Raw genomic sequence first — 12,454 nt, forward strand, 5'->3', positions numbered from 1 at the left:
TGGCTTTGGATTGTGTAATTCTTTAGATGTTAGAACATCTTGGAAGGTTAGATCCTCAATGGTTAACACCTTTTTAGTCCACTGTGTCAGACTGTACCTACATTATACATTTCCTGAAAGGAGAAAATTAAATATAATACATTAGCTGCAGGTGCCACAGCATCTGTCTGGCACAGTGTGAACACATCCTTGCCTTGAAGAGATAGTAACCTGAACAAGCAGGTGTAGCAGGTAATTTAGACAGCACGCTAAATTAGTTTTTAAGATGAGTACTGTATTCAACATTATAATCATATAAAACAAGTACTTAACATACGAAAGTTACATATTTAACAAGTGAGTAACAAATTCTGGCTAATACAATACATGTTTGTTCTTTCTATTTTCACAGTTGTTCCTTTGTCACCCAGGCGCTAGTCTCAAAAGGTAAATAGAAAAAAATACATGGTGGGCATGAGTTACAGAGTTCAGGCTCTGGAGTTAGTATTGAATTGCAAATTTCCCCATAGCCTGCTGTTTTTCAAGATCAGTATTCTTCTCACTCATCACTGTCATTGCCATCATGATTTGATCACTACGTACTAATTGCTGCATTCATTCCTTAAAAAGAGTGTTAGCTGGAGAGAGAATTCATGAATCCAAAGACTGGTGGCTAGATTCTGTTGCCATGCTCACGCAGACTCAGGTTGGGTCTTCTCTGGGGCTGCTGGTGGGGCAGAGCACTGCACAACCTGCGCAGGGCACCAGCATCTGGTATGCTAACTCCCTTTGTCTATTTGAAAAGCGCAGGCAGTGTTCTTACAGTGACTACATACTGATGTGAATACAGCTTTGGTGCAGAGGGACAAGGAACGCTGCCAAAGTGAGGAGACAGAGAGCTCTTTATAGGGGTGGCTTGCAATCTGCAGGCTAACATAAAAGAAAATTGTACTCTGTTTATGTGGTGAGTGAGCCTGCTTCTATGCATTGCCCCTTGAGGTTTCCCGCAGGGATCATGGTTAATATAATTGAGGATAGCATTTTTGCTATGATGGGTGCATCCCACAGGAGAAAATGAGCTGGTCCTTCAGCCCGTGTCAGCAGCTGGTTACAGGAAACCACAGGGCCTAAAGCACAAAGGAGAAAGTGAATGAGCATTCTGTCTACTTCCTTTTACTGTAAGCATTTTGTCAAACCCAAAATTTGGAGCATTACCTAAAACGGCAAGTAAGTCGGACTAAACTCTAAAATAAAGGAATGGTTATATACAGGCGATCCACAGACATCTGAAATCTCTTTTCAAGCTCTATGTTTTTGGAATCTATGAGGTATTACCAGAATGATTTAGGAAAGAAGAGTTCTCTTGTGTTTAAAAATAAATATATGAAGCGCAGTTCTTCTAATATAAACATTCTCAATGGTAGCTTGTGTTTACTTATCCAAATTGGTAAAAACTTGTCTAACCTTTATTTTAGAAATAATGTCAGCCCCATTATCACTGATGCTCAGCAGATCACGCAGCTTTGGGTATCAGTGGACCATCATAGTCTGCTATAGAAAACCCTATCTTCCTTTTCTTATGTTCATTTGATGTATTGTGTTTAATTTATGACCTCATGATAAAACAGAGAGAATGTACAATGTAATAGGCTTTTAAATGGCAAAAAATGAAACCGATTCCTTCTTCAGCAGAAGTTCAGCAAAAAACTGACCGTGCTGAAGCAATATTTTTGTTCTCTGTACTAACTTCATAGAAAAACTGAAAATTTAGTGCTACATTTGCAATACCATGTTGTGCATACAAGGGTAAGGGTAATTAGTGCTGACATTGTGACCGAATTTCATCACAGACTCTCTATATAATCTGTAGTCTTGTAATTCAGCTGGCTATTATAAACATTTCCTGCCTGCATTTTCTGGGGACCAGCCACTGCAGTGCATCGTTGTCCAAGGCATTTCCAAAAATCCTATCTACAAAATTGATCTCATCTGTCTTTTCATATATTTCCCACTGACCTCACTGTGAGCTTTTATGCTTATGAAAATGCCTTACTGATAATGGAAAGCTTCATTGTTTTTGTGTCTCTCTCCTGCCATTTTTCCTCACATGGTGCTACACAAGGTGTCAGTTTGATACTCTTTTGTATTATACCCCTTGCTCCTAACTCTGCTTTGTCACTAGTGATGGCAAAGACTGCTTAGAAATTTGTATTATATCTTGGTGATTGCTGGAAATGGCAGTTGGAATAATAAGTTATGGGATTATGTTGGTCGAGATATTTAGATATCATCATCTGCAGGTTATGTGCAATGAAGTAGTTACAACAATCGGAGAACATAGGCAAGAGATTACTTTTTCAAAACGTGTCAGCATGCTGTATGGTTGCACTGGGAGAAATCGAGCAAAATTCCCAAATGCTTTGTTTACTTTCAATATTGTAGGCATCATACTTTCAAAGAATGTGAAGCAAAACTGAAATCAAAGGAGGAAGAAGGTTCAGTTCCTCCAGTATCTTAATCCCAGATAGGTAACCTTTACATTTAAAATAAGTTGTTGTTTTATTTTCCATGCCAAATTTATTTTTCATGCTGGGCATGATCGAAGAAAATTTTATCCTTCCCACTTTTTTTGATTAAATTTTTTCCTCTTTTTTTTTGCTTTACATATCTTTCACATTAATTTTAATTTCCTCATTTCTGAGGAATTTCTCATTTTGCCGTATCAGCCTTGTTAAGAATACTGCACATTCACCCAACTGGAATTCACTTGTATTGACTGCATGTATGAAAAATATAGAATTCCGTTCTATTCCTAAATTTATAACTTAAGAATCAAGTAATTACAGGTAACATTATTTAAAAATGCATTCAAATATTAAGATTCTAAAAGCAGACATAGTTGGAAGTGGGTTTGCTTATTTGTGTGTTGGTTTTTTCTCCCCCACATCCTGTACTATGGTTTGGCCAGAGCCTCAGCGAGGGTGCTACACGAGTGATTCTATCCTGGGAAGACATGGGGGAGAGAAATGAAAGAACAGCCACGTGGTGGGGGACGTGAGCCATGCGATGTTTTCACCCCAGAAAGGGGAAAGGTTCCTGTGAGAAAAAGGAGGGATTACAGGCTGGAAAGCAGGGGAGTGGTTAAAAGAACTCTCACTCTTTGTCTACGAAAAACAGGCCAGCAGCTGGGCTCTCTAAAAACGTTTTCACACATTCTGCTTGTGGTAATCTGTCCTACATTTCTCACAGGCAGGAGAATGTGTGAAAGTGTTTGCAAATAGCTTGGCTGCCTGGAAGAGGGGAGGGCAGAGGCCTGCTTGAAATCCTGCCATGTGAGTTTCTTAAGGCTCCAGCTGCAGCTCAGGGCAAAAGTCTGATGTGGAAATGATTGGACTGAGTCTCTTCGGCCATTATGACATAGAAATTTAGACAAGAATGTTGATAATGGTCCCCTTCTTGCTCTAAAGCACATTGCTGCAGCCTGTAAGGAACATCCTAGCAGAACCTGCTTACCTACTCAAAAGCAGAGATTTTAATGGATGTTACGACAGTAAGGATTGTTGTGAAGGAAGACATTAGAACAAGCTCCTAATTTTAATCAACCTTGCCGCTGTTTGAACATTTTACATCAAGAGCTGCAAGTGCTCAGCAACTGGCAGAAAATGCTTTTTGGCTCAGGCTTACCTAATAGGATTGCTTCCAAAATGGGCAGTGCTTCTCTTGTGCCAGCTGGAGAGATCCTAAGCAATGTGGTCAGCCTGATCAGCTTGCTGCTCTAGCTGGAAATCAAACCCCCGAGGAAAGGAGGGAAAAAAAACCAAAGCCAAAAACCTTTCTGAGAGGTACCTTGCCAGTACCAGCACAAAGCAAGAGAGCTGCTAATCACCAGCTGACTGTGATTGAATGACACCTTAAATCCACCAGCAGTTATGAGCTTCATTAGACCCTTGCACAACTGTGCTGATTAAGTGCCTTTGAAGATTTTCTCTCAAATTAACATTTGCTTGCTTAGACCAATGTTCTCACCTGTTTCAAATGCAGAACCAAAAACATATTTAATTTAATCCACTACTAAATGTAGTGGAATGCAAGCTTTGATGGCCGTGGTGGGATCTGCCTTCACTGTTTGTCAGAGCTCAAGCTTGCTGAACCTTAAAGCCAAATACAAGAGACCTTTACTTATTCAGCCTTTTCCCTCTTTCTGATCTCCTGCGTGCTGAGAGTATTTTCTTCCTGTGTATATTTACTAGCTAACTTTTAAAAGAACTCTCATTTGTCTCAAATAGAAAGAAATCTTGCAGCTATATGAAGAGAAGAATGCAGGACACCACAGGTGTCTGTATTTGACTTCTTACAGTGGGTCCTGAAATTTCTGATGTGGGACCTGTTCCCTTTTCCAGCTTAGATGTTCAAAGACCTTGGCTGCTGCACTTCTTACCAGCCACTTAGGTGGTGTCTGTTTTTCAGAAAGGCTAGAAAACTCAATCAGAAACATAGTCTGAGAACAATTGCAAGATAAGTACATTTCTTCCAAGTTTTGATTGCTGGAAGGAAAAAGACTACATATTTGACCAGTAGGGTATTTTGAATTTGCCAGGAATCAGCTTTGTGGACCAATTTTAAAACATTCCACATTGAAAGCAAGTTACCACTCAGGTTAAAGATTTACATGCTGGGTCCCTTTATCCAATTTACAGATGTGGTGAAGATAATAAAAACCTTACTGATTAGCTTCTTCTTTCAAGTTTTTATCATGTAGAAAAGAAATAATGTATTTAGTTTTGTGTAAACCAGCTTGTCTGAAGTGGTTGTATAATGTTAATAAAGTTCTGTCCATAGTGAATAGCAGTTAAATATAATTCTTAGTATTTTTGTCTATTCTTCGTATGTCATTGTTGGCTTTTTTCCTGTCTTCAGGGCAGTTCAGATCTCAGTGGTGAGAAATTAAGTTTGATACTAGATGCTCATAGAACTTTGTGTAGCTAGGAAAGTGACATAGGCTGGAAAGTTTGCAGTTAATCAGCCATCCAGACCCTGAGCTGACTGTTTACAGAGTGTTTTGAAAGTACTGAGCTAAGAACTATGGAAGTTCATTAGGGTATGGTCACATAGCAATTAGTATGCCAAACCAACTTTTGATAAGCAAGAGTCACATTAAACATAACAACATCAACAGAACACTTTACTAAGGGTATCAAGTGAGTCACATTCACAGTGGACAAGATAAAATATTTTGAAATTGTTCATGGTTTGCACACAATCCAAAAGTAGTAGATGTTGAGGAAAAAACCTGAGGGTGTGTTCTGTACATAAACAGCATGACATACAAACTTTCATGAAGTATCTCAGAAGATCAAGAGCAGACATTTCCCCAAACACAGTGACGGTGTTTACTTGGAAACCAAAAATACAGCTTACTGAAAAGTTTGGGCTTCACGGTCAGTTAGTGAAGCCTGTCTTCTGCGGTTTGGGGCTTTCTTTTTTTGGTTTTATATTATGCCTACAGCTTGTCATGCCTATGGTTTGTACCCATTTTGATCCATCTGCTTTGGCTGTTTCTGTCTGAACAAAAAGAGACTCTGCAGTCAGAATTTATAGGATGTAAAAGTAGAAAGTAACTACTGATTGGTTATAAAAAAAAAACAGAAGACATTCCAGATTTAACAGCCTTCTAGACTAAATGCTTACCAGCCTGGTAAACCACTTGGAGAGTCCTTCTGAGCTGGACAGCTATCAAGAGAAGGGTTAGACTGACTAACCTACCTGCCTGTCCTGCCTTTAAAGTTGTGTATCTCCCAGAATTAGTGCTTGCACTCTTAAATCCTTGAGCTTCCAACAATCTCTGCCTCAACAGAGGCTCTAATTTTACACTTTGAACCCTTCTACAGGTTTTTTCTGCAGCTCTTTCTGAGAAGTCTGAGTCAAAGGTACACAGCTGTGCTGTATCAGAGACGATGCTTGGTATATAAGCAGCTAAGTCATGGTGCCCTCAGCAGGGGCTGAAGGGAAGGAGCATTACTCTACCATAGAGAAGTCAAAGTCCTTGGTGGATGTAACACAGTGATTGCAGTACACCTGTAATCACCAGCAAAACTTGTACAGTAGCATGTCTTACTTGCTTTCCCTTCATCTGATATCAAGATAACAGTAACAAGCAGCATCATGATTACTCATACTTGGGTTACCCGAGGCAAGCCATGGCATACACTTGCGGCAGATGACTTTTCATGGCAGATTCTCAGAGGTTGTTCCTGTGGTCACTGGTGTCTCCTGGGGGTTACTGGATGGGTGAAGATAACTGAGCTACTTAACGGTTGCTTGAAGTGTAACATCATTTAGGCTTCCTATTACTTTGCTGTAATGTTTACTACTATACATTGATGTCTTTTTTCCTAATTTCCATACTTTGCAGGAGGCAATATTCTGATGAGCTAACGGTGTTAATCTAAGTTAATGACTTGAAGTGCTACCATTGTAAGAAAAGGCCCTTTATGAATCTAAGATACATTAGCACTAAACTCGTGCCTATCAAATTAAAACAAGCACAGCTTTTGGGAAAACTGTTCTTTAAAAGGTATTTAAAATGACTTTTTTTTTTTTTACTTTAGGGGGTTTATGGCCAAGTAGTTCTTTAAGCCTGCAAAGTCCCACATAATACCACTTAGTTTAAGAATAAATAGGTCTGTGTATTTTGGTGAAGTTATTATTTAATTTTGTGAAAATAAAATTTCTCCTGCATTGCAGGATGAACAATGTCAAGTGTGAAGGTGGATAACAAGGTTTCATCATAGTGGTGTTGCAATATTTCTGAAGCACAACTTCACATTTTATGCTATTTTAAACTTGTAAGTTAAGTGACTCCCCAGAAAGTAAGAAGTATAGAAGGACAGGGAGAACTGGCAACACATTTCTGTACCATGACAGTTAATTTGATGAAATAGGAGCCAACTGGCAATCATTGTGCTTTGACTTCCAGGTGTGTTGGTGTTTTTCTGGTGGCTGAGTGTGCACTATAAGGGTGGAATCAAGCAGATGTTATTTTAGATCAGGTGGCTTAGAAGACCAGCTGAACTTTTTCAGATTTGACAAATACGAAAAAGTGCCCTGTAAGCTCACAGTAGAATCTGCATAATAAGCAGATGTTTGCAGTGTTAGTAGTTACATGGTATGATGCAGAAACACTTAAACGCGTACTGATTATTTTATGTTAAACAAAAGAATGATAGGAAGAGCTGCACAAAATCCTCTGTGCTTTTATGGTCAGACCCTCTGCATTTTTCTACCTGAGCAGATAAGCTTCCAGTGATAAACAAAATTCTGTGAGAACTCTAAGTTAACAGTATAACCATTTTGTAGTAATTATGCACAACCCCATTAGCTAAATTATGTTAACTGTTACTATTGATGCATTTTATACAAGTTGGTTAAAGAATTTTTTTTCCACAAAGAGAAAGATGAATGTATTGAACCTAAGGATCACCTACTTAAAACAAACAAAAACATAAGGAAAGATTTGAGGTAATCAATTGCTCCCACAAACTGTATTTGGCTAGAGGAAGTCTCCAGGAGAAAAATAGATGATCTTATAAAGGATAAAGTATCGCTTATGTAGTGCTAAAGCTTTCCAGAGCAGTCTCTTGTAGTATGATACACAATCTGTACGGGCAGGCAGATGTTACAAAAAGTTTAAAATATCCAATGAACAGAAGTAGCTTCCTATTAACAAGCAGTATCAGGAAAGTAGAGCTTATTTCACCTGGAGATTAGTGAGGGAATATTATTCCTGTTGAAATTCTGACTTTAACTTTGAGTGAGCTAGCTGGTCTATAATTCTCATTTCAAACTGGAAATGGAGAGGTGAAAGCTGATTATTCAAGTATTTATAAGTCTATAAGAAAAATATCATCTTGAACTTACCCTATTACTTTTTGAGAGACTACAATGCAATGGAAAGCACAGCAGTAATAGTGGGGAAGTAAAGTTCCAGGCTGTAGCAAGTGACGATAAGCCTAAATACAGCAGCCAATAAACACTAAAACAAAGGAAAAAAAAAAAATCTACTTACCCTTTAAAGGCCTCAGATATACAGGAATCTCTAGCAGGATCCTTTTGTCTCCACTGCCAACCCTTAAGTGAGGTCTGGGAAGGGGTGGATCCTGGCTCCACCCCTTCTGGTCACTCAGCTGCATTGCATGTACCTGAGCTCCCCTGGGTTGGCCCTGCCTTCCCACCAGGTGCTCAGTCACCGGTTCAGGCCGTGATTTAGCATTTCTGCTACAGAGGAGAATTAGATAATAGAGCATGCTGAGCACCCAGAGATAACAGGTGGGCAGGGCTGTGGTTGGCACTGTAAAAGGAGCACATGCCCTAGGCTGAGAAACTGTGGGACCAGAACAAGGGTGTTGGTTGAAGGCACAGATGGACTGGGTGCTGTTCTGGAGGCCCTAAGAACAAGTATTGATTTAGGAACACAAGCTTTTTTGACTTGACTTTTGTGACTGAAACAGCTGTTGGCTATTTGTCCCGCTCAGCTGACTTGCTTATATGGCATGGCTGCCAGGAACTCTGCTTGGTAGAGTGAAAAGTAGGGATCCAACTTCTGATGTGAGCATTGCAGCAGTTCCATACCTTGGAAATAGTAAGCTACTTTTACTTATGTATTTGGCTTTTACAAAGCACCCTGTTTTCCTAACTGTGTGCTTCACTTGAGGAACTGTCTTCAGAACTGGTGGATCTGTGAAGCCCAAAAGTGTTGCAAGAATACCCACAATATTATGAATAATAATTCTTCATAATACCACAGCATTATTATTATTGAAAGAGTGAACATGTGAACAAAGGGATCTTCTCCATACTGTGCTTCTGCTTAGTGCAGTTTGACTTGTTTACTTTTTTTTTCTTTGAGAAGGCTTTTAAGAAAACTAGGTTCTTAAGAAATAGCGAGATGGCTCCTAAGGGCAGTTTAAAACCTAGAAGGCTTGAGAGGGCTTCTGGTCAACATAGTAACATAATCTGGCAAAGGAAAACACGATTATAGATGGAGAAGAACTAGAAAAAGTCCTTGCTACTGTGAGGCCGAGCAGTGAGCTTCCTTGTCATCAGTAGCACAGGACATGGGGACAACTCTAAGGAGTATGGTGTTTCCATCATCATGAAAGATGAAGAAAGAATGAACAATTGCTGTTTTTTCATAAAATGACAACCAGTCGGCACTCAGTGAAACCCAGTTTAAACAGAAAAGTGCTTCTTCACACAGCACAGTTCCATCGTGGCTCTTACTGCCACAGAATATGGTGGAAACAAACAAGAAGGTTCTGAAGGGCACCATCCCCACAGGGACTTGGTGCTGCGAAACATGGTGGTTTGCATGCTCCTAATGGAGCCTGTCTTGGGAAGCCCTTATACTCTGATCACCAGAGGATAGGAGGGCACAGCAGTGCAGTCTCCTTTTAGCCAAGTAATAGACGGGAGGGATGCTACAGCAACTCTAATGTTCTTACAGCTCTTGAAAAGCCAAGATAAGAGCGTTGCCAAATGAAATAAAATGTAGTTAATTATTGAAGTGAAGACTGAAGCAGTTTCATGTGTGGAGAGCACAAGGTCAGACATTCCTGAGGAAATGTATCTTTAAATCCATTTCAGATTATAATATAGCACTATTCTCCGCTTATTAAAACAATATTGGAATGGGAGCAGAGGTTTTTCCTTCATCTTTGCCATTTGGATTGTTCAAGAGCAATAGCATGTCCAAAGCAAATGCCAGAAAAACCTTGTATTAGAAAGCCCACTTACCTGAATCTTTAAGTGTTAATTCTTCCATGAGTGCCTTTTGACCATTCAGCAGCAGCACTGCATTGGTTAGTCACATTAGCAAGCTTGGATGTTTCAGAGCAAGAAGCAGCCTTTAATGGAAAAACTAGTGCAAGTCCTTCATAAAATCTAAGGACACTCAAAATCTCTCAGCTCTTCACCACAGGTGCACAGCTGTACGCACTGACTGCACGTCACTGCTCCAGCAGACGTGTCTTCTGTGTAGCACAGCGTTTTTAGAAGATGCTTTAGATGCTGTTAATATTCCATCATTGGTGCTTATGTATCAGCTACTGAAATCAAAGCCATCCTCTTCTGTATCAGTTACACTATTGTAAAATGGTAGTTATCCTTAGTTAAGAGTAGCAATTATTTAAAATACAGGACTAAACCGAACAAAATTATTATGGCATTGGATTTAAATAGAAGTTAATTTTAGTTTAACAATTAAAAAAATGCACTGGAAATGTGCTCGTAGTGAGGATTAGAAAAGTAGAAAAGAATTTATATTATTCCATGCAAGGAACGAATTGGCAAGTTTTGGCTTTGGGAGCAGATCATGCCAAGATTGCATATCCCAAAAGGAATCCTACATCATCACTGGGCAACTGGAAGAACAACAAAAAGGCTTCCAACTAGGGATTTTTTTAATCCTGTCTAATTTACTCAGAGTTTTGGCAAAGGAAATCTATCAAAGTCTTGTTTTCCCCTTCATCTTAGCATTTTTTTTCTCATTTCAATAATAAGTTAAAGTTTTATATGATTCAATATCCTTTGTATCAGACGATTGTCCAATGCCTTTATCATGTGCCGTACTTGTTTTTAGTGCAGTATCAGATTATGAAAGTGGCAAAACTTTGATCCTGTTATAGAGAAGGCACTATGCCAATACTGAAATGATGCATTGCCGGTCTGCCATAGATCTTAAAATCTCAGGAAATTTTAAATCAGTCAGTTGAAGAAATAACAGTAATGTAGTAAAAATGAGTGAACAAGATGTAAGTATTAAAACGCATATAAGAAACATAGTGACCAACATCGTTAGCATTGAAGAGAACGAATAGAACCAAAAGCTCTAAAAGATGGCTGTTACTGTTTGAATCTGTAAGAATTTACAGTTTTCATTTATCTGAAGTAAATACACACAAATTATGTCTCCAAGGAACTGACATCTACACCCCAGCAGCTTTCTCAATGGCTGTTTTCTCTTTGTCACATTTTATAATCTGAACAGCTATGCATTTCTGTCAATGGTTTATGGCCGTTAGGCCCGATTCCGTGACGAAGGGGACGGGGGACCCACGGGCCCACGTCCCAGGAAAAGGGGAAAGGGGAAAAGGGTAGGGAGATGGCCCTGAGAGCAAAGAACAGCGGCAACAATCTGAGGAGAAACAAACTAATTTACTAAGTAAGATATCGGAATGCAAGACAACACACTATAATACAATATAATTACAATTTAAGCTGATAAATCCAATACAGAGAGAGAGAATGTCCCAAAATCAAGGTAGGCCTTACTCTACTACCGACGATAAGACGGCTGGAGAGCGAGGTGCTGCCAAGACGAGAGACGGCGGAAAAAAGGGACGAGGTCTCGTGATCTGCAAGTTTTTATACTGCGAGCTTTTATCTTTTCCCTCCGGCTGGAAAATGGTAACAGATGAGCAAAGTACCGTGGGGAATGTAGTAGTCCTTCTCTTCTGAGAACCAGGTACTTCCATTACATGATGTTATAATGTGGGATACCAATAACCGAAAATCATAAAACCATGACAATTTCTAATTTTGCTACACTGCTTTACTTACTTAAATAAAAATATTAGTTGTTTTACTGCCTTCGTATTTGGAAAGAAACCATTCCCTTGATGCTCTTAGGAACTGGAAGGCTATTCGTAGATGAGACGCCCTGGTACTCTCCTGGTTCAGGGTTCTAATGCAGTTTCTCAGTAGTGCCCCAGAACTGCTCTCTGGTGCCGGTGACTTACATCCACTTCTTATGTTAGCAAAGAAAATATTTAAACTATGGACTCCAGTTATATCAATGTGCATACTTGCTTTGGCTTAGCTGAACAAGTGGAAACCCATATGAACAGCTCCAAGGCAAGAGCCTGAAATAGTAATGAGATGCAAATTGCCCCATTCGTTTCCTTCAGCCTGAAATCCAAACATGATTTGTCAATTTCTATAAACCATTTAACAAGCAATCAGACTACAAAACGGGTTGTTTATAGCGCTGTTGTGTCATTTAACAGATCACAGAGATAACCGTGCTGGTTGCAAACCGAAAAAATTGCGTTGCAAGCAAACCCTGCTATGGAAGGGCTGAGCTGGCTGCACATCAGAGCTGTGGGCAGGGGCCAACCGAGCTCCTCGCTGAGAGCAGCCATCCCAGAACAGGGAAGCGAAACAGGTCGCTGGATTCCAACAAACAGTGGACAAGTCAGGATTCCTTCTTGAATCTCAAGTAGGCAAGAGATTTGTGCGTTCTGTTTGGAAAAGAGCATACTATTTCCCCAAGCTTCCACAGATCTGCTTTAGCTTTCAAGAGGCTAACCAAATTTTCATTTATATGTTTATCTTCAATGTAGATGTGTTCCAAACAACTTTGATAGGAACAAACTCCTAAAAGCTTTTTGTTCTTTCTTCAGCCTGGGTAGGCGTCCCT

General features: G+C 39.6%; 1 long non-coding RNA gene across 1 annotated transcript; it reads right to left on the minus strand.

Moving 5' to 3' along the window:
• LOC110399113 lies at nt 254–11,123 on the minus strand. The gene is made up of 2 exons (XR_002438900.1): nt 8,045–11,123; nt 254–1,106 (listed from the first exon to the last, which is right to left on the minus strand). It is a non-coding gene; the product is annotated as an uncharacterized LOC110399113 (long non-coding RNA).

This window comes from Numida meleagris, chromosome 4, assembly GCF_002078875.1.
Source record: "Numida meleagris isolate 19003 breed g44 Domestic line chromosome 4, NumMel1.0, whole genome shotgun sequence".
In the NCBI taxonomy this organism is placed as follows: Eukaryota; Metazoa; Chordata; class Aves; order Galliformes; family Numididae; genus Numida; species Numida meleagris.